We start from the raw sequence: 24,163 nt of genomic DNA, 5'->3' as shown, positions 1-24,163 counted from the left end.
TCAAACAATCATACTCCTTAGTGTAGGGAAACATGTTTCTAAGATAGATAAAACGGTTAAGTCTCCAGTTAGCATCCTTGGTCAGATGATTCATATACTTTTGTATACTATGTAATGGAGAAGTAATTGTGCCTAGAGTGAGAGAGGATGGTTCTCCTACTTTTTTCATGTTTACATTTGTTTCTTTTAAAACAAATGGATAGTGATGTATAGTTTATGACATTTTCACAAAGCTCCAGGTCACTATTATTCAAATACACTAGTTTTCTCTGACATTTTTAGAGCTTCTAAAAAGTGAGATGTGTTGTTCCTTTGAAAGATGTTTTAAAACTAAGTACTGAACTGCGTGTTGGCAAATTGAATTTATTTTTTTAAAGATTTCATTTATTTATTCATGAGAGACACAGAGAGAGACAGACAGAGACACAGAGACAGAGACACAGGCAGAGGGAGAAGCAGGCTCCATGCAGGGAGCCCGACGTGGGACTAGATCCCGGGTCTCCAGGATCACGCCCTAGGCTGAGGATGGTGCTAAACCGCTGAGCCACCCAGGCTGCCCAGCAAATTTAATTTAAATAAAAAACAAACAAACAAAAAACCCAAAAACTAAGTGCCGAAAACTGGATTAGGCAGGTAAAGAACAATACAAACCATAAACTCAAGAAATCTGTTCTTTAATAAAAGAATGTATACAAACTACTACATCTTTTAATCAGTGCTTTCAAAAGATATCTGATAATAATGGCCTTGTAGCTTTAATTCTGTGATCAGGATGCACCTAAGCACTAATTAGGCTTTTCTGGTTTTTTTAAAGCTTTTTATTCTGAAATAATTATAGACTTATAGAAAGTTGCAAAAAAAAAAAAAAAAAAAAACTATACCCAGAGGTCCTTGTACTCTTCACCCAGTTTCTTCCAATGTTCCAATGGTAAAATCTTGCATAACTATATCATAAAAGCTGATCCAAACCAGGAAATCGACATTGGTACCATTTCACTCACTACATTCAGCTCATTGTTTTTGCATGTACTCATTTGTGTATACATACCTACACACATACCACATAGTTTATGCCTTCTAATCACTGCACATTATTCCAGAATACTAGTTTATTTAACCACGCTGAAGGACTTAAGTTACTTCCACATGGAGGACTATAACAAAACTGCTACATATGTTGATATAGAGATTTTCTCTGGAATAAATGTCCAAGAGTGCAATAACAGGGTCACATGACAAATGGATGTTTAGATTTGTTCTTTGTTGTTGTTGTTTAAAGAAGTGTTTTTGGAGCACTCATGTGCAAAGTACTGTTCTAGGTGATGAGAAGAGAGGGAACAAAATCTCTGCCCTCATGGAACTTATGCTTCAGTGACTTATGTCCTGGAAAAAAACAAGATGCAGATTTAAAAAAATTATGAAACTATAAAATCCTACAAATGAAATGGGATTACAAATGAATTACCCAAATATCACATGTAAGGGAAGAAAACTGGGCTAGATCCCAAGATCCAACTAATACAGAATGGGCTGGACAAAGCGAGTAAAATCAAACTAAAAATTTGTATTAATTATAAATTCTAATTAAATAACTTGATCAGATAGGGAGCAAATGGTATTACCAAGGATTAAAAATATAAACATGTATTATATGAACTGTTACACTACTCTTATGCCAGCACTGTGCTAGAAAAATTTTTGCTTATTTGTTTTTTATATGGAAGAGTGCCACTTACAATCTGCTTTCCATGTTGTGATAATAGCATGGACCTCAGATGTAGAAGATTAAATAGTTATCTATATCACAGTGATCTTTTTTTTTTAGTATTTATTGTAAGAGAAGAATTTAATTCAGCTCATATCCATACTGCTATTATAATAAATGGACTTCTACCCCAAGTTTAGGACAGAACAAGCTGGTTATCACTAGCCAAAGACAGTATTTGAAAGGTTGTCACAAGGCACCTGGGTGGCTCCGTGGTTGAGCATCTGCCTTTGGCTCAGGTTGTGATCCCAGGCTCCTTGGGATCGAGTCCCACATCGCACTCCCTGCATGGAGCCTGCTTCTCCCTCTGCCTGTGTCTCTGCCTCTCTCTGTGTCTCTCATGAATAAATAAAATATTTAGGGGGATTCCTGGGTGGCTCAGCAGTTTGGCACCTGCCTTCTACTCAGGGCATGATCCTGGAGACCGGGATCAAGTCCCACGTCGAGCTCCCTGCATGGAGTCTGCTTCTGTCTCTGTCTCTGTCTCTGTCTCTCTCTCTCTCTCTGTCTCCCTCGTGAATAAATAAAATCTTGAAAAAAAAAAATAAATAAAATATTTAAAGTGTGCGTGTGTGTATATATATAAATAAATAAAAGAAAGGTTGTCACTTTGTTTTTAACATGGGACATTTCAAAAAACTTCCTCAGGAAAATAGAAATTTCAAAATTATACCTTTTGATGCACAAGCGCCTTATTTTCTGTTTCAAAAAAAAAAGGAAATTTGTAGTTTTCATTGTGGAACAAGCAATTATTAACACAACAGTCTTTATTTATTTATTTTTTAAAACACAACAGTCTTTAAAGGCTCCTTGCAGATCATAACTCAATCTGTACTTCTTTACTTTCAGGGTTTTTGTTTTTTTTTAAAGATTTTATTTATTTATTCATAAGAGACACACATAGAGAGGCAGAGACACAGGCAGAGGGAGAAGCAGGCTCCCTTGTAAGGAACCTGATGTGGGACTCAATAGACTCAATCCTAGATCCTGGGATCAAGCCCTGAGCTAAAGGCAGACACTCAACCGCTGAGCCACCCAGGCTTCCCTTTACTTTCAGTTTTAAGTAACAAAATATTAGGATATTTAAAAAACAAAATAACTTTGAAAAAAGCAAATTGATTCCAACAAATTTAATATTCTATATTGCTGTCATACACCTCTTAGGAGAATGGCTGAGTAGAATTTGAAAAAGAAAAGAGGAACTAGAATGGTCAGATAATAAAGCATATTATAAAACCTTCATAAAAGTGTGATAAAAAGGATTATATTGGCATGAGACAAAGTAGGAGAGAATGGAAAATGTAAAAGCAAAGTCAGCAATATGTAAGAATTTAGAATAAAAGTGGCATTTTTATCCATGGTAAACAGACAATTCAATGCAATGCAGTAACTGGTTAAGAATTTCAGGGAAGGGTTTGGATTTCTACCATGTATCATGGAGATTAAAGAGTTAAATACTTATATGCCAACCATGAAAATTACAAGAAAATATGGGTATCACATATATCCTGAGGTCATGGAGGAAAATGCAGTAAGATTACCAAGTGATACTAACAGCTCACTTGAATTAGTGATGATGAATTTAAGCAAGACCAGTTAAGTATGGTTATATATATTTTTTTGTTGTCACATTCAGTTTTGCAGCAGGTCCAGACATATACAGAGTAAGAAGAGTTGGCTTTAATCAAGATTGGACAGAAGTGTTAGAGAAAAAAACAAAAAGAATTTTGGCATGCAGATTCCAACATGCACCAGTTCCTCCCAAATTATCCCTGCCTCCTGGTACTCAAGCCTTGTATCACACTCTCCTTAAATGTGAGCAGGATCTGTGACTGGCTCCTAACCAACAAAACAAAGCAATGGTTACAAAAGGACACCTCCAAGACTACATTTCCATTGTTCTGTTGGTCTCCTTGAGAGATTCTCTCACTAGATGCCATGGATAAAGTAAGCAGCCTTGCTGGAAGGCTCATGAGGCAAGGAATTAAGGGGCAGCCTCCAGCCAGCAAAAAAAAACAGACTTCGGGATGCCTGGTTGGTTTGGGTGGTAGCACATGCAACTCTTGACCTGGGGGTTATAAATTCGAGCCCCACACTGGGTACAGAGTTCACTTTATTTTTTTTTTAATTTTTATTTTTCTGCATCCTGGTGATCACATTTATTGAAAGAGTTGGAAAAAAATTAAAATGCCCTTTAGCTTAAGAATTTTTGAGTTATCTGCAAATCAACTCAATTCAGGAGTGGAAGAATCCTTGGTCATTTCTTTATCAAAATGAACGCAGGTTTCTCTTTTGGATGTCTTCTACATTTAAAGAGGCAATCATACAAAATCTCCTATATTCCATACACGATAAATTCTTTGTTTCAGTCAACTCTTAATGGAGGAGCAACTAGTACAACACCATCTCCCCAGACAAAAAGCATCGGAATATTCTGTTTTGTTGATTTATATATCTCTTCATATGTTTCTTCATCAATTTCTATAGTAGTCACAGTTTCTTCCACATCTCCCAATATCATATTTAAATGCTGATCATATGCATGTAATCTGCCTCAAAGCTCTCGGTCATTTCTCATTTTCACATAAATTCGCTCATCCAGGCTGAGCCTGATGAGATCCAGGGGTTGGTAGTTTGTTGCTGGTCCACGTCGTCCGCCATCTTTCAAACCCCCAGAGTTCACTTTAAAAAGGTAAAACATCAATGCATATAAACCCTGGGGAGATGAAGATTGATGGAGGAAGCTAGTAATACAGCCAGAGAGAGAGGTTTTGCAGGTGTTGGTCAAGGGCAAGGTCTAGGTGTTTTTTCATTGTGTCAGACTTAGAAATTTTGCTTATGACTGATGATGGTGAGCTATGGAGGGCACTGTGTTTCAGGACTTAGAAGGATGTAAATCATTCTACTATTCCCTCACTGAGAAAGTTACTATGGAAAACAGCTGAACTAAAGGGTATACTTAGTGAGACAAATGGCTTCTATTCTGGTAAAAGCTCCTTGTCTTGCTCTAGACAGGGACCATGACTTGAGTAGCATTAGTCTAGAAAATGAGGGATGGCCTAGAAGTCTTAAAGTGACTGACACAAACATGAATAAAGGGTCAAATGGACCAGTTCAAATAAGCCAACTGAAAAGACAGCAAGAGTTTTGAGGAAAGGATGGAAGTAGGTCTTGCCCAGGAACATGGTAGAGTTTTGAGAATTCTCTCCTTTCCTCCTCCCAAGGAGTATGTAGTATGAAGACAGGAAAAAAAGGGAGAACTATTTAGCATCCTTGGCTCCCTAAATGTCATCAGCACTCTCCAGTTATTGTTAAAACCAAACCATGTTCCCTTAAGGGCAGCAGTGCTGTATGCTCTTGAGAATTATTGCTCTAGACACTAAGAGGGTGGTTCAACTTTCTTCTGCATCTTTAAGGATATATACATAAGCACAAAAATTGATTGATGAGATTTATTTATTTATTTATTTATTTATTTATTTGAGACACACACAGAGAGAGAGAGAGGCAGAGACACAAGCAGAGAGAAAAGCAGGCTCCTCACAGGTTGCCCGATGCAGAACTCGATCCCGGATCCCAGGATCATGCCCTGAGCCAAAGGCAGATGCTCAGCCACCGAGCCACTCCAGCATCCTGAGCACTAAAATTTAAACATCAGTAGATATGATCACTTTTAGATACAACTATAAATAACAAAGGAAAAGGATAATATAACTGATTTTATTAAAGATAAATAAATGAGTAACATGAGGGCTACAGGTGACAGTTTTCTTAAAACTTGCTATTTTCAGGTGCCTGGGTGGCTCAGCCTGTTATAGTGTCTGCCATTGGCTCAGGTTATGATCCCAGGGTCCTGAAATCAAGCCCCATGTGGATGAGCTACCTGCTCAGCAGGAGTCTGCTTCTCTCTATCCCTCTGCCCCTCCCCTTGCTCATGCACTCAAATAATTTTTTTAAATGATGATTTCCAAAATTTAAAAACTAATCACAAATCATTCTGGACCAGCTATCCGGTGTTTAACACATTACCATAAAACTTAGTGGCTTCAAATAACAAACATGTATCATCTCAGTTTTGGGGATCAGGAATTTGGAGGCAGGGATCCCTGGGTGGCGCAGCAGTTTGACGCCTGCCTTTGGCCCAGGACGTGATCCTGGAGACCTGGGATCGAGTCCCACATCGGGCTCCCGGTACATGGAGCCTGCTTCTCCCTCTGCCTGTGTCTCTGCCTCTCTCTCTCTCTCTGTGTGTGTGTGTGTGTGTGTGTGTGTGTGTGTCTATCATAAATAAATAAAAATTAAAAAAAAAAAAGGAATTTGGAGGCAGTCTGGCATGGACTATTCTAGCTCAAGGTCCTTCATAAGCTTGTCATCAGGTGTTGGCTTGGGTTTCAGTCATTTGGATGACTGGCTGGGGCTAGGGAATCCACATTTCCAAGATGGCTGGCAGGTTGATGTTGGGTTTTGGCTAAAGTCAGGTCCTCCTCACATGGGTCTCTCTACAAAGCTGCTTGAGCATTCTTGTACCACATGATTATCACTCACAAAACATGATCCAAGAAACCAAAGAAAAAGTCATAATGTCCTTTATGTCCTAGCCTCAGAAGTTAACAAACTGCATTACTCTCCCTTCCACAGTATTTTATAGGTTAGGTAAGTGGTCCTGATTTAGAGAGGGACGGGACAAGGACCACTGGGGAACATCTTGGAGGTTGGCTACTTTTCTAAGCAGAAGCTATTAAAAGCCACTAATAGTAAGTTTGTCTCTCAAATCCAGCAGTAACCTCAAGTTTTCTGCCTCTCAGCTAAAATCACACCTTAGCCCTGCTCAGATGGTTGGGGGGTGAAGGAGGGGGAGAAAGCCTATTTTAAAAATTTTCATGTAAATTGCAGGTATCAACACTTCTTTCTTAGTTGATAAAAGTAGCTCTAACCCCCCAACAAAAAGAATACAAAATTTACTAAGTATATTGCCTGTTGGACCATATTTTCAGCATTCTTATTCTTCTAACTAAAAAGAAGCTAGGAATTTCACTGAAATTCATATTTACCTAACAATAAGAAAAGAGAACAGAAGTTGGCCTTTCCTTAGAGTATAAATTTAAGTATAAACTTTCTATTTTTTCCTTTTAAAAAGTACTTCACATGTTGTTACAAAATATGAAATATATAGTGTTACAACTGATGACAGTATTAGCAAACTCATATTGTACTCTTAGTAGAGAACAATATGGAATATTGTGTTGAGCACAATGTGGAAACACTGTGTTAAACTCTATATGCATTACCATAACTTGTCCACCTTAGAAATAAAGTAAAAGAAAAAAGAGATACCCTCCTGAGATCACAATTCCATTAAATAGCAAAGCCAGAAATTTACAAGCTTGATGCCTGGCACCTACATATGTGTACTTAATGCCAACCCTCTACTAGCCCAGATTAGAGATAGATCTCTTAGATGGGCTCAGCTTACACAATTCTGAGGATATAAAATTTCAGGTAGACCAAAAAACTCACCAAACTTTAGATTCATGATCAAGCAAACGTTTCTAAAAACAAAATATAATTCTTATGCCAGTCATCTTGCTATTCTTTCTAGTAAAAAAGTAGAGTTAATGCAAACGTGGATAATACAGCAATGCCCAAATTTTATGGAACATTCTCCTAAATGGTACCAACTCTTTTTAAGATAAACTGGCAACATTTATTAAATTTTCAAATATATGTATCACTTTCATAAATATGTGCATATGTACTTTTTATAACCAGCATGAAAAGATGTAAATATGTACCACAGGCAAAATTATGGTATATCCATACAATGTACTGTATGGAACTAGGGGGAAGACTTCTGTATTTATTCACTGAATAAACATTTGTGTATACCCCATTTCATAAATAGGAAATTGACCTGGTGGCAAATGGTAAAGACTATTTTCATAAACCTTATAATTTTAGGATCCTTCAGAGAATAAGGTGTTTGTTCATAAAGCAATGAGAAAGGATAAGATCACTTAGGGAGGGAGTGAAATACAAGAAGAGCACTTATCACACCCTTGTAAATTCTTTTAAACAACTTCCTTAACAACCAAAGCCTAATAAACATCTCAAAACTTAATGTCCCCCCCAAAACAATATATAGCGTCCATACCACAAATATTCCTCTCCAAATCTTGCCCATCTTAGTAAAGGATGCTTTTTATTGTTTCAGTCACTCAGGATACAATCTTTAAGTATCATAAACTCTTCTCTCTCACATTCCACATCCAATCCAACGGGAAAACCTATTATCTCTACCTTTAGAAGATCAAACACTTAATTGATTCTTACTACCTCTAACCTACACCACCTAGTTTTCTTCTTCCTCTCCCTCTTAGGCCTGACATCTTTAAAACGGATCCTTTTAATGACTTCCATCACAGTCAGAATGATACTCATACTTACATCATGGCTTAGAATGATCTTAGAAAATTGTGGCCTTCCAATAATTTCAGGTCTTAACTCCCAACTATTTCCCCTTGACTTACATCAGGCTCACTGGACTCACTGTTAGTCTACTAACATGCCAAGCTTGCACCTGGCCTTATGGCCTTCCATGCTTGTTTCCTCAACTCAAACCGTCCATTATCTCCAGACATTTGCATTACCAACTCTCCTTCTTTCAGAACTATTCAAAAGACAGGAACGGGGTGTCACACTGTTATATACATGTAGGGTAGGAACTCTATTTCATTGCTGTATTCCTACTATATATTTTTATGGAAATAATCATGGTAACATGAGAATAACTGAAAAAGTAAGTCTTGCTGAGATGACATTTAATCTGAGACCAAAAGAATGTGAAGCAACCAGCATAAAAAAGGATGAGAACGAGCTTTTACAGTCGAGGAAGTGAACTGAGTCTTGTACGGGAGGAGTGGAGTAAGCCCAATGAAAGAAATGCAGTTTGATGAAAAAGGCAGAGGAGAAATTGTGTAGGGCCTTATAAAACTGAGGCAGGAAGTTTCTGTCTTCTTTGACAAGAAATGGGAAAGCTTTTAAGCAAATGACAGGAACTGAATGTGTTTTAAAATTAGTCAGGCTGGGACACCTGGGTGGCTCGGCGGTTGAGCGTCTGCCTTTGGCTCAGGGCATGATCCTGCAGTCCTGAGATTGAGTCCCGCATCGGGCTCCTTTGGCTCAGGGCATGATCCTGCAGTCCTGAGATTGAGTCCCGCATCAGGCTCCCTACAGGGAGCCTGCTTCTCCCTCTGCTTCTCTGTGTCTCTCATGAATGAATAAATAAAATCTTTAATAAAATAAAATTACTCAGGCTGCTGGTGGTACACAGACTAGATGGCACAAAGAAAAGTAAGGAGATCACTTAGAACAGAACTACAATAATCCAGTTATGGTATGATGGTGGTTTGGACTAAAGTCATAGCAGGGCAAGGGATGAATAGAAGTGGACAGATTCTAGATTTTTTTTAAAAAGATTATTTAAGAGAGAGAGGGAGAGGGAGAAGCACTCAAGCTAACAGTGAGGAAGGGCAGAGGAAAGGGAGTGAGGGAGAGAGTCTCAAGCAGACTCCATGTTAAGCACGGAGTCTGATGCAGGGCTTGATCTCATGATCCTGAAAATCGAGATTTGGATACTTAACTGACTTTGCCACCCAGGTGCCCCTGCCAGAATCAAGACTGACCCTGATAGCAAAATCAACAGAACTGCTATAGGTAGAACAGTGTGAGGCAAAGGAAAAGCAGGAAGCTATAAAAAGATTCAGGATGTGGTATGGAAAAAATTTCAGTGAATAATGATATAATTTATTATAATGGATAAAACTGGATTAGAGTTTGGGGAAATCAAGCTGACATAAAGTAATTTACTAGAAGGAAGGAAATGTATGCTTATAGGTGATAGTTATATATGTACCAAGCATTTTTGGCAAGATACATATGACCAGAGGTTAATTAGGTCTTTTTCACTGTATAAGCTTTATACCATTTCAATGTCTTAAGAAAGAAATTCATTAATATATCTGTATTAAAAATTAATTTTTCAGCTTTACTGAGTTATAACTGACAGAACTTTAAGATATTTGAAGTGTACAATGTGATCTGATACACATAAACATTGTGACAGGATTTCCCCCACTGACTCAATGAATACACCCATCACACATCTAGGGGTGAGAACATTTAAGCTCTACTGTTAGCAAATTTCATATTTAGGGGTGAGAACATTTAAGCTCTACTCTTAGCAAATTTCAATTATACAATATAGACTGTCACAACTATAGTCGCTGTGCTATACATTACATCCTCAGAATTTATCTTCTAACTAAAAGTTATACCCTTTTAACCCTCCCTAGCCTCCCCATCTCAGCAACTGCTTTTCTACTGTGTTTCTGGGACTTCAATTTTTTTTTTTTTTTAATATAAAGATTCCATGGGATCCCTGGGTGGCGCAGCGGTTTGGCGCCTGCCTTTGGCCCAGGGCGCGATCCTGGAGACCCGGGATCGAATCCCACGTCGGGCTCCCGGTGCATGGAGCCTGCTTCTCCCTCTGCCTGTGTCTCTGCCTCTCTCTCTCTCTCTCTCTCTCTCTCTCTCTGTGAGACTATCATAATAAATAAAAATTAAAAAAAAAAAAAAGATTCCACATATAAGTGGTAACATGCAGTACTTGTCTTTCTCTGGCTTATTTCACTTAGCATAATGCTCTCCAGGTTCATCTATGCTATTCCAAATGACAAGATTTTCTTCTTTTTAAAAGCTGAACTATATTCGTGTGTGTGTGTGTGTGTGTGTGTGTGTGCACGCGCGTGCACGTGCCAGGTTGGGGGGGGGAATCCATTTCCACCCAGGTGTCCCTCATTCTTTCCTTTATGCCAATACAGTTTTCCCAAAATAATCTGTTGGAGAGACTATCCTATTTACTATTGTATATGCTAAGCTCCTTTGTTTAAAATAAATTAACTGGGACTCCTAGGTGGCTCAGCGGTTGATCCCTCCGTCCCAGAATCAAGTCCCACATCAGGCTCCCTGCATGGGGCCTGCTCTCCCTCTGCCTACATCTCTGCCTTTCTCTCTGTGTATGTCTCATGAATAAATAAACAAAATCTTAAAAAAATAAAATAAAATACATTAACTATATGTGTGGGCTTATTTCTGGGCTCTCTATTCTGTTCCATTGATCTATGTGTCTATTTGTATGCCAATTCCATACTGTTTAGGCTACTATAGCTTTATAATAGTCTAAATATAGTTTGAAATCAAGAAGTATGATGCCTTTAGCTTTGTTCTTCTTTCTCAAGACTCCTTTGGATATTTGGGGTATTCTGAGGTTCCATACAACTTTTAGGGTTGTTTGTTCAATTCCTGTGAAAAATGCAACTGGAATTTTGACAGGGATTGTATGCAATCTATAGTTCTCTTTGGAGCATCTGGGTTGCTCAAGTTGGTTAAGCAGCTGCTCAGGTTGTGATCCCAGGGTGCTGGGACCAAGTTCCACATCGGGCTCCCTGATTAGCGGGGAATCTGCTTTCCCTCTCCTTCTTTCCCTCTCATGTGTGCTTTTTGTCTCACTCTCCTTCTCTTTCTCTCTCAAAGAAATACAATCTTAAAAAAAGAAAAAAGATCTTGCTAAAAAAAAAATATACACACACCCACACAGTTATCTTTGGTTAATATGGACAGTTTAACAATACTAATTCTTCCAATCCATGGGCATGAATATCTTCCTATTTATTTGTTTCTTCAGTTTCTTCTATCAGTCTTATATTTTCATGATATAGATTTTCCACCTCCTTGGTTAAATTTATTCTGAAGTACCTTTTTTTTTTGATACTATTGTAAATGAGATTGTCTTCCTTACTTCTCTTCCTGATAGTTCACTGTTAATATACAGAAATGCAACTGATTTTTGTATACTGATTTTGTTCCCTGGAACGTAACTGAATTCATTTATTATTTCTAACAGTTTTTTGGTGGAGTCTTTAAAATTTTCTATTATTTGGTATCATGTCATCTATATATAGAATCAATTTTAGTTCTTCCTTTCTGATTTGGGTGTTTTTTCTTATCCTTGCCTAACTGCTCTGGCTAGAATTTCTACTATGTCGAATTTTTTTCAAAACTGAATTTAAATGTATACATATACTTTTAAAGATTTTATTTGAGAGAGCGCACAAATGGGGGTGGGGGGTAGGGGAGAAGCAAACTTCCCACGGATCAGGGAGCCTGACACAAAGCCTGATTCCAGAGCCCCAAGATCATGACCTGAGCTGAAGACAGTCACTTAACAACCAACAGAACCATCCAGGTGCCCCTAAATATTTTTTAAGCAAAAAATTTATACCATTCTTTTCCTACAAAGAATCTAAATTGCTTGCATATACATTTAAAACCTAAGACTATACAAATTCCATGTAAGAAAATAGTAAGAAATTCAGGCCACTAAGAGAGTAAATGTTCAAAGAATACGGTTTCATATTATTCTCATTCCTTAAAAGGGGATTGATGTTTCTCACACAAATCCCTATATCTGAGGGTACCATCAGTTTATTAATGTTCATTTACCTTGCATGTGCTGAAGATGCAGTGCTGAGGCACAGTCCTTGTCTTCAAGGAACCCTAACAGCAATGTGTTTATGTGCATGCATAACTGAAATGAAGAACCACTGAAAACAGTGCGGCTCTAGATTGGTGTGACTGACAATGCAGGCAAGGAAAACTTACCAAGACCACTGCAACTGTACAGGTAAAAGATGCTTAGGTACTGAACAAGAAAAAGATCAAATGTTAGGAAGAAAGTACTGATTACTAACTAAATGTGTGAGACTATGAAAAATGAAGAACTAAGGAAAACCCCTAAAACTCTGTCATAATTAGAGGATGGTGGTGCCAGTTCAATTCAGGGGAAACAGGTAGAATGGTAGCTTTGAGAGTTTCAGGGAAAATGAATTCACTGGTTAAACACGTTGAGTCTGAGGTATCTGAAGAACAAACAGGTCTGAGGGCATCCATAAGGACTGTAAAGCACAAGGGATGAGGAGTTTGTCTTCAAGCAATGGTCTTTTGCTATAGTTTCAGAGATTTTACTCCCTAGGGCAGACAAAAAAATATATATTAACATTAAAATGGTAGGTCAAAGAAAAGGAATTCAAAAAGGAGAAAAGGCAGGCTGAAGAGGTGTTAGTAGAGGGGCATCTGGGAAGCTAGGATGGATGGAATCAAAGTTTTAGAATTCAAAATGAAAAACAATTTATTTGACATTAGGAGTCAACAGTCCTAGAAAAGAGATGACTCATGCTGGAGAGAGGAAGACAGCAATGGATGGGGGCAGAAAATCAATACTAGAGCCATTTAGTTCCAAAGTATAAATATATTATTAATAACATTAGCTGTCCCTTATTGAAAACCTACTATGCACAATGAGATACCATCTCACACCAGTGAAAATGGGTAAAATTAACAAGACAGGAAACAATAACTGTTGGAGAGGATGTGAGAAAGGGGAACCCTCTTGTACTGTTGTCTGGAACGCAAACTGCTACAGCCACTCTGGAAAACAGGAGAGAGGTTCCTCAAGAAGTTGAAAATAGAGCTACCCTATGACACAGCAATTGCACTACTGGGGATGTACCCCAAATATACAGATGTAGTGAAACAATGGGACACCTGCACCCCAGTGTTCATAGCAGCCATGTTCACAAAAGCCAAAATGTTGGAAGGAGCCACGATGTCCTTCAACAGATCAATGGATAAAGAGAGACACAGAGAGAGGGGGGCAGAGACAGGCAGAAGGTGGAAACGGGCTCCCTGCAGGGAGTCCAACGCAGGACTAGATCCCAGGACCCTGGAGTCAAAGGCAGATGCTCAACCACTGAGCCACCCAGGTGTCCCAGCAAATTAAAGTAAAATATTTAACTAATTTAATTTACATGTACATTTAATCCTCAGCAATACTATGAGGTAGGTAACTTTATTAAACATTTTTACCATTGCAAATAAAAAAGACATTTGCCAGGACAAACCAAAGGTCACACCTCTAGCAAATAGAGAAGCTTACTTCTATCGGACAACAAAGTCACTTTCCATTACACCAATTCCTTAAATGCATCATACACAATTATATTAATTACATTATTAAGAATTAAACGTTGGAAATTACATTAACTAATTATATTATCTAACTTGATTTTTCATACTAGTACATCTCAAGTGCTTAATTATTTGCCAAAAGTAGTCGTGTCTAACCAGTTTTTTTAAGATTCTATTTATTTATTTGTTTGTTTGTTTGTTTATTTATTTATTTATTTATTTTTGGGCGATATTATTTATTCATGAGAGACACAGGCAGTGGGAGAAGCAGGCTCCACGCAGGGAGCCTGACACGGCACTCGATCCCGGGACTCCAGGATCACGCCCTGGGCCGAAGGCAGGCACCACCTGGATCCACCCTGGAACCACCCAGGGATCCCCCTAACCAGTTTTTTTTTTTTTGTCATGAACATGTACTATCTCTTATTTGTCTTCTGACCCCATTACAGCAAAAGCACAACTGACTGTGAACTGATTTGATATGAAAAGGAAGTTTCACCCAAAATATAGATGTTATTGCACAGCCTACTCATTTCCTGGTCTTTGTTTTGTTTTTAAAATTTTATGTATTTATTCACGAGAGACACAGAGAGAGAGGTAGAGACATAGGCAGGGAGAGAAGCAGGCTTACCACAAGGAACCTGATGCGGGACTCGATTCCTGGACCCTGGGATGATGACCTGAGCCAAAGGCAGACGCTCAATCACTGAGCCACCCAGGCATCCCTCATTTCCTGGTCTTGGAATGTCTATTTTTACACTCTTCCCCATGAAATAATTTGTAAGAATAGTTTATATCAACTCCCTAAAATTAAAACTCTCAGAAAATAAGTTATCCAGAATGCTCTTAAAAGTGTTAGGATATAATTTTTCTGATGATGGGTCTATGTCCCTGTTTACACATATGGCTAATTAAACACTTGAAATGTGGCTCATGTGACTGAGGCACTAATGTTAAAACTGTATTTGGTTTTAAGTAATGTAAAATTACATAGCCACATTTGGCTAGTGGCTACTATTCTGAACCACGTAGCTCTAGAACAATGGTTCTCAACCTTGCCTGTGCAATAAAAACACAGAGGGGGAACTTTCTAAAACCTAAATGCTTAGTCATTAGCCTATTTGTTTTTAAAGGTCTCCAAAAATGAGATTCAGGCAAAATACTTTTTTAAACGTGGCTAATTTTTAAATGCAGCCAAAGTAGAAAACCATTGCTCTAGAAGTTCTTCTCAAACTTGAGTGCACATAGAAATTACTGGGGCACTAAGTGCAGATTATGTGGTGTCTGGGAGTCTCAGTTGGTTAAGTGTCCCACTCCTGATTTCAGCTCAGCTCATGATCTCAGGGCTGTGAGCTTCCCTGCTTGGGATTCTGTCTCCCTCTCCCTCTATCCCTCCATTCTCCCTCCCTCTTTTTCTCTCTCTCAAAAAAAAAAAAAAAAATCACTTTCTGAACAACAAATTTTGACATTCTTGTTCATTTAAGGGTACCTGAGTATATTTGTTGAATATTTCTTTTAGTGTATCATCCTCCTGGGAGGTATTGCTACTATCCTGACATTATTAATACAGTAAATTCAAGTGCCTTCTTACTGGAAGTTTTCACTAACTCTAATTTTGTGTAGAAGAGTAACTTCTCTTTCTAGTTAAACTATTTCAGAGTAGTTCTAAGCACAGTTTAGAGGACATTATTATTATTTCTCATTTTATATAACTTCTCCTATGGGAAATCTTATGGTAGTGATAGTGGTAGTTCAAAGTTATTTTTATGCAGTCCTTACCAGCCTAACAGCCTAAAAGACTTGCTTGTTTTTGTATCACCTGGTACATTAGATGCCAGCTAAGAAACTAATACTACCTGTTTCAGCTAGCAAGGATTTCACCGCCTGCAATAAACCATGGAAGTAAACTGAGGAGAAACCACCAACTGTGCCTAAAAGAGAATGATAAGAAAGCAATGGAGCGGACTCAATTCCATGAGAAAGGACCTCTTCAGAGGCAGCGGTGCACTGTCAGACCCTATAAGAATAAACAACAGCAGAGTGTGTCTATGTGTGCTTATAAAAATCCAAGTACCCAGATGATTTTGAGAGCTTGTTTGGAGGTTCTAGCAGGGGAGCGCAGCTACTCGTATACCCTTGACCGAAGAACGGTCCTCCTCTATCGGGGATTTTGAAACATAAAGGATTTGCCCAATCTTTTAGTAGATCATAAGAGAAGGTGAACTTCCTAAACCACCTTACCTTTATTATTTTTTCTTCCACCTTACCTTTAATCTCACTTTCTTTACATTAAGGCTTTTTGTTCTTTTATGCCACATTTCAACATGGTTTTCTTGTCTGAATCTTTGTGCCTTTATCAACTTTTATACATTTGCTTCTGTAGTCAGCGTGTCAGCCAAGAGCCTATTTTAGAGATTGCACACCTAAATAGCACCAGGGGAGAGCAGGAACACTAAGAAGGTGAAGCAGGCTAGACTAGGAAGAACACTGGGAGAAGTGGGAAGTCAAGCAGTCACTAAAGAGAACAGAGATGCAGAGAAGTACTAGGAAGAGCTGTGCCCCTGGGAGAAGACCTCCTTCACTGTGAAGCCAGGAAGTGGAGCTGCTGAAAAGTTACTTTACCTATGACTCTTCCCCTCTCTTCTGGATCAAAATCAGAAATAAGGAAACCGTTGCGACTGAATATGATCTTCTCTCCTCCCCACTGCCTTTCCACCATTTGGACTAAGGCTCTCAGGGAATCTTTATAAGATACCTGTTGGTTAAAGGGACCTTTTCTTTTTTCTTTCATTCTCTTCCACGATTAATTTCAAAAATAATAAACCATTTAAAATAGGATCACAGGGGTCCCTGGATGGCTCAATCAGTAGAGCATGCAACTCTTGATCTTGGAGTTTTAAGTTTTAAGCCAAGCATCATTTTAATAGGGAAATTACCCTGTGAAACACTAACAAATGGTAAAATTAAGCATGTAAAACTGACCAAAAAGCATGCCCATTCTAACATAATGCCCAAATTTCTCCCTGCTGTTTTTTCATGTATTACAGATATCAGGATTTGTAGAATGGCTACAGGGAGACTTTATTGGTTTTGTTAAAAAAAAAAAAAAAATGCTAGATGGGCAGCCCGGAGGCTCAGCGGTTAAGCGCCAACTTTGGCCCAGGGTATGGTCCTGGAGACCTGGGATCAAGTCCCACGTCAGGCTCCCTGCATGGAATGGAGCCTGCTTCTCCCTCGGCCTGTGTCTGTAACCCTCTCTCTCTGTGTCTCTCATGAATAAATAAATAAAATCTCAAAAAAAAAAAATAAAAAAGCCTTTAAAAAATAAAAGTAAATGAGAAAAAAAGGAATTTTTCAAATTAAAACACACACATACACACTTGAACAAAATACCAGCAAAATTCCATAAACAAGTATGATTCATTAACTCATTAAGCAAAAATGTTAATGATTCTATGGAATCATGTAAATCATTGTTATTATCTAGTAATTTTTTAAACACTGTTTCTACCTTCTATAAACAAATACACAAAAACATGACTATAGGGCAGTCTGGGTGGCTCAGCGGTTTAGTGCCGCCTTTGGCCCAGGGCATGATCCTGGAGACCCGGGATCAAGTCCCATGTCAGGCTCCTTGCATGGAGCTGGCTTCTCCCTCTGCCGTGTGTGTGTGTGTGTGTGTGTGTGTGTGTGTGTCTCCCTCCCTCTCTGTTTCTCATGCATAAGTAAAATCTTAAAGAAAAAAGGAAAAAAGAAAACATGACTATCCTATGCAAAGAATAATATGAGGTAATTATCACATGATATTAAAATCTCTTACCTGAAGTTATACAATCAATACAGTACCAACCTAAGAATAGACACAGATCAATGGAATGAATAGGTATGTGTGTAGTATTTCAAATCAGTAGAAAAAGATTAGTAAATGGTCTGGCATAATTAGTTAATTGTCTGGAAAATGTTAGGTTCCTATTTAACACCACGTATCAAAATAAAATTCCTATGGATTAAATAAATTAATTAAAATAATAAAACTAACAACACTGAAATGAGAAAGGTCTTTTTCTAAGTCTGCTGCTAAACTGTAAAATAAGTAAACTGTAAAAGTCAAATAACCAGTAAAAAACATTGTATGACAGGACAAATGGCTAATATATAGAGGAGCTTTCAACCCAATATGAAAAAAATTCCATACGCAATAGAAAAGGGCCAAGGACAATCACAAAAAAGGTGCTAGGATAAACACTGCTGTTATTCATCATCATAAGTATTAATTTCAGAAAAAAAAGTTGTTTTGCCTATTAAAATGGCAAAACAGTAGCTTCTATTATTGATAGTTTCCCCCACATTTCTGACATTAAGAAAATGTTACTTTTATGAACAAAAATTATTAACATGACTACTGAGGTAGACTATCTAAATATACTAAAAGGAACACTGGAGGTCTTATAAAGAAAGCTGGGGTTTAGCACCAAGTACTGCAGTGACTAAGCTCTGTGACTTTATTTTTCCTTTACATTTGTTTTTAATTTAAGTTCGATTTGCCAGAATATTGTATAACGCCCAGTGCTCATCCCATCAAGTGCCCTCCTCAGTGCTGGTCACCAGTTACCCCGTCCCTCCGCCCACCTCCCCTTCCATTACCCTTTGTTTCCCAGAGTTAGGAGTCTCTCCTGGTTTATCTCCCTCTCTAATTTTGTATGACTTTATTAAGTCACTTCTGACTGTCTAATAAATCTGTTTTTGTTCAAAGCCATATCATTTAATTACCAACTCTTTTTAGAATGCTCATTATAAAATAAAGACATTAATTTGTTAAGCAAAATTTTATAGAAATATATGTCAGTGTGTGGCCTGTGGACCTAATTCATCTTATAAGGTTTATTACTTATTTATTAAAAATGCAAACTGAAAAAAATTCAAATTGAAGGTCTCCTACTGGATATCTATTACGAGGCCCAGTGACTTGTACTTTTAACAAACTTGCGTCACCAGGGTTCACATGAACATCAAGGTACACAGCATTAAAGGGGGACCGAGTTCTGAAATTTTACACAGAACGCACTCAAGTAGAACATACTCTGTTCTGTTGTTTTTTTGTTTTTTTTTTTTCCCCAACTGTCCTTCCCTCTTCCTTTAATTAACTCCTGTGTACAGTTTTAAAGAGATCAGAGAGGGGATCCCTGGGTGGCTCAGCGGTTTGGCGCCTGCCTTTGGCCCAGGGCACGATCCTGGAGTTCTGGGATCGAGTCCCGAGTTGGGCTCCCAGTGTGGAGCCTGTTTCTCCCTCTGCCTGTGTCTCTGCCTCTCTCTCTCTCTCTCTCTCTCTGTGTGTCTATCATGAATAAATAAATAAATAAATCTTTAAAGAGATCAGAGAAATCTGATTCTGGGTAGATGTTCACTGCAAATAAGGTCAACAGGCCTGCCAACCCCTGTCTGCAGAAAAATAGATTTAGAGCATGTAAATTTTTCCTTTCCTTTTACTAGACAAAGTAAAACAGATGGCCTAGTGGGATATCCTTTGAGAACTTTTCTATTATACCTAAAATATATTCTACAAAATTTTTACCTCAAGGTGAAATGTCAATCACACTTTTGTAGTTTTGTTTCCTAAAGCACTGTAACCAAACAGTTAACCATCATCTGTCTTATTAATCTTGTTTCCATGTACAGTTCTTCAACCTAGAAACAGATCATCTATTATGACTGAAATATAATCCATTCATAGAGCTGGGACTGAGCAATCTATCTGACTTATCCTCTGGCAACATCCTCAAACACAAGAACATTCACTCATTCAGAAAAGAGGGGGTGGTCACAGAGTAAGACACAGGGACACCATTAAACCCTAGGGTGAATCTCCCTAGACAAATTTTCTAAAGATTTCATCAGGTTTCAGTAAATGATACATTTGCTAATACAAATAGTGGTAATTGGTTTAAAATAACTGTACTGCAGCACAAATATTTAATAAAAATAAAATAAAGTTCAGTGGCTTTGTATAACAAGAGTATATCCAAGTACACTATCATACTTGTACCTATCATATCCTCATTTTTTGTTAGCAGGAAATGTCTAAATCATCCAGCATCATCCCAGACTCTCAACAACAGCCAGTACTTGCTATCTCAAAAACAAAAACAAAAACAAAAAACAAAAAACAAAAACAAAAAAAACCCCCACCACTTTCATATGTTTTAATAAAACCTGATAACCTGAGTAACTATGGAACTAGCAACAGAGATATTTCTTGGACATAGAGTTACTGAGTAAATGTGCCAGAAAACAAAGTGTACAATGATTATGTAATTGTCATTTTGGGTAGCATTATTTTTTTAAGGCTTACCCAAGATACAAACATAGTAGATAGTGGCCAAGAAGACAAGCATAAAAACCTGCCCACTAAATCTTCTATCCTCAGAAATTAATGTCTGAGGAATTATACAGGCTACAGCTACCCTAGGCTTCTCAATCCCAGACTGAGAGGGGAACGGTAGGGATGCTGAAGAGATACTACACCATTCCTATTAAATCTGTTGACAGAAATAGCTGAAATAAAAATTTTCTTATTTTTCTTACAGATCTGCTATATAACATTCCCATTCACCGATATCAAGGAAAGCTACATTCTATATAGTACCAAGTGCCAGGTGAATCACCAACAAAGAAGGTCATAGGGATGAGGAGGACAAAGATTATCAGCATGGTATATAATGCAAAGGATAAGGACAGATCCGATTCAATTAAAATGTCGGTTCCATCAATTGCTAGCTGTATAACCTAGAGTGTTCATTTCTCTAGAGCACTTTCAGTCTTTTACTTGGAAGTTTTTGTGCCCAAAAAACAGGGGGAGAGGAACACCTGGGTGGCTTCTGCGTTCAGCTCAGGGTGAAATCCTGGAGTCCTGGGATCAAGTTTCACATCAGGCTTCCTGCATGGAGCCTGCTTCTCCCTCTGCCTGTCTCTGCTTCTCTGTGTCTGTCATGAATAAATAAATAAAATCTTTAAAAAAAAAACAAAAACGGGGGGAAAAAGACTTCAATTTTTTTTAGCCAAAGAGCAAACAGGACAAGTCATCAAAGACACAACAAAGGCAGGTGTATCTTATGACACCAAGTTTGGGAGCAAGCTACTGACAAACTGCTGAAGTTGTAAAACCTGAGGAACAGTGTCTGTTTTTCCTTTAAAAAAAAAAAATGCTAAGGGTTGCCTGGGGGGCTCAGCTGGTTGTATCTGACTTCAGCTCAGGTCATAATCTCGGGGTCCTGGGATTGAGCCCTGCACCTAGCTTGTATGTTCAGCAGGGAGAGTGCTTCTCCCTCTCCCTCTGTCCCTCTTCTCTCTCTCCGTCTCTCTTTAGCTCATGCTTTCTCTCTCTCAAAATCTTTAAAAAAATAAGTTAAAAATTTAAAAATGCGGGACACCTTTGTGGCTTAGTGACTGAGTGTCTGCTTTTGGCTCATGGTATGATCAGGGGTCCTGAGATCGAGTCCCACATCAGACTCCTTGCAAGGAGACTGCTTCTCTCTCTGCCTCTGTCTCTGCCTCTCTCTCTGTGTCGCTCATAAATAAAAATAAATGAAATCTTTAAAAGGGGGGGGGGGCAGCCCGGGTAGCTTAGCCGTTAAGCGCCGCCTTCAGCCCAGGGCCTGATCTTGGACCCAGGATCAAGTCCCATGTCAGGCCCCCTGCATGGAGCCTGCTTCTCCCTTTGCCTGTGTCTCTGCCTCTCTCTCTCTCTCTCTCTCTGTCTCATGAATAAATAAAATCTTTAAAAAGGTAAAAATGCTATAAATATTTATAGACATTTATAGACATACAAACACAGTTTACATAAATTTAAAAAGCGACCATACTATTCATTCTGGGAACTTTTTCCTTTTTTCTTGATTTTCTATGTCAATAACTGATGTACCAATGTTACAAGTACGGATTCCTTCCGCTTTTCTCAATGCACATAAAATACATGATTTGTAAATATGGAGATAAATAAATATGAGGATTAGCTTTATCTTAATAGATTAACATTACTCTCTGCATATTGCTTTTCTCATTATCTTGTGCAAATCCCCCCATGTCAAGGGACATAACTCCAATTCATTCTTTTAAAGACTATCTAATATTCCATGGTGCGGAGATAACATATTCATCTACTCCCTGATGGATGGGCTCTTGTTTTGTTTTCTATTTTTTTGCCACTTAGACACATGCAAAGTCCCACTTGCATAGGCCCTTGGTGTTGTTTTGCATTCATGGGCTAAAATTCTAGGAGTGGCAACAAAGTTTTCCTCTAAACTTAAGAACAAGGCAAGGGGGCAGCCCAGGTGGCTCAGCTGTTTAGGGCCGCCTTCGGTACAGGGTGTGATCCTGGAGACCTGGGATCGAGACCCACATCGGGCTCCCTGCATGGAGCCTGCTTCCCCTCTGCCTGTGTCTCTGCCTCTCTCTCTCTCTCTGTATTCTCATGAATAAATAAATAAAATCTTAAAAAAAAAAAAAAAAAGAACAAGGCAAGGATGCCTACTTCCACCACTTCTATTCAGCACAGTACTGGAAGTTCTAGCCATAGCAACTAGACAAAAATAAATAAATAAATGTCATTCAAACTGTAAAGGAAGAAATAAAATTATTTGTTTACAGATGATATGATCTATGTAGAAAACTCTACAGACTGTATTTTTAAAAATTCAACAAAGCATTAGGACACAAAGTCAAATAAAATTCAGTTGCATTTCTATACACAATGATCAAAAAGAAATTATAAAAATAATTCCAATTAAAATGGCATTAAAAGGGATAAAATATTTAGGATCTAACAATCAACAAAATGAAAGACTTCTACAATAAAAACTGCAAAACTGCTGAAAGAAATGAAAGAAGACATAAATGAAAACATAGCCCTTGTTTATGGACTGAAAGACTTAAGATGTCAATACTACCAAAAGCAATCCACAATCTGAATGTAATCCCTATCAAAAAATCCCCATGGGGATCCCTGGGTGGCGCAGCGGTTTGGCGCCTGCCTTTGGCCCAGGGCCCGATCCTGGAGACCGGGGATCGAATCCCATGTTGGGCTCCCGGTGCATGGAGCCTGCTTCTCTCTCTGCCTATGTCTCTGCCTCTCTCTCACTCTCTCTCTCTGTGTAACTATCATAAATTAAATAAATAAATAAATAAAATTAAAAAAAAAATCCCCATGGGATCCGTGGTTGGCTAAATCAGTTAAGTGTCTGACTTTGGCTAAGATCATGATCTCAGGGGCTGAGAGCTGTGGGGCTCCGAGCTCAGCAGGGAGTATGCTCGTCCTTCTCCCTCCTCCCACTTGTACTTTGTCTCTCTCAAATAAGTACATAAATAAATATATATAAATAAATAAAATAATTTTTTTAAATCCCCATGATTTTCTTCTGCAGAAAGAGAAAAACCCTAAATTAATCCTAAAAATCCTAAAGTTTACATGGAATCTCAGGAGATCCCAAACAAAGACAGGTGAAAAAAAAGCAAACCTGGAGGACTCATACTTCCTTACCTCAGAATTTACTACAAAGCACAGTTATCAAAACACTGTGGTAATAGCATAAAGGAAGACATATGATCATCTGAATAGATGCAGAAAAAGCATTTGACAAACTACAACATCCATTTATGATTTAAAAACTCCCAACAAAGTAGAATTAGAGGAACTATACCTCACCATAATAAGGCCATATATGAAAAACCCACAGCTAACATCATACCCTGATGAAAAACAGAACTTTTCCTCTAAGATCAGGAACAAGACAAGGATATCCACCACCTTTACCACTTTTATTCAATATAGTACTAGAAGTCCTAGCCCCAGCAGTTAAACAAAAAAGAGAAACAAAAAGAATTCAATCTGATAAGGAAGAAGTAAAACTTTTACTATTTGCATATATTATGTGATATACAGAAAACAGGAGACTCCACCAAAAAAATACTAGAAATAATAAGTAGCTTCAGTAGTCTCAAGATACAAAAATAAAGAAATCTCCTGAATTTCTATACATTAACACTGAGTAGCAGAAAGAGAAATTAAGAAAAAACTCCCATTTACAATTACACCAAAGTACCTCAAAATAAACTTAAGCAAGGAGGTGAAAAACCCGTACCCTGAAAACTACAAAACGTGATAATGGAAAATGAGAATGACACAAACAAATGGAAAGATAACCCATGCTGGAGAACCAGTATCGTTAAAATGTCCATAATCAAAAAAAAAAAAAAATGTCCATAATCCACAGATTTAATACAATCCCTATCAAAATACCAATAACATTTTTCACAGAACCA

At 38.1% G+C, this 24,163-nt stretch overlaps 1 protein-coding gene and 1 pseudogene across 5 annotated transcripts in view; both read right to left on the bottom strand.

The window, feature by feature from the left end:
- Positions 1 to 24,163, bottom strand: part of CECR2 (CECR2 histone acetyl-lysine reader) — a 174,277-nt gene that overhangs the window by 86,730 nt on the left and 63,384 nt on the right. The gene's annotated exons all lie outside the window — the stretch shown is intronic.
- LOC140617720 (U6 snRNA-associated Sm-like protein LSm3 pseudogene) lies at positions 1,670 to 22,817 on the bottom strand (annotated as a pseudogene).

This window comes from Canis lupus, chromosome 25 (genome assembly GCF_048164855.1).
Source record: "Canis lupus baileyi chromosome 25, mCanLup2.hap1, whole genome shotgun sequence".
Taxonomy (NCBI): Eukaryota; Metazoa; Chordata; class Mammalia; order Carnivora; family Canidae; genus Canis; species Canis lupus.
Note: the sequence above shows the minus strand (reverse complement) of the source record. Positions and strands in the feature narration are given on the sequence as shown.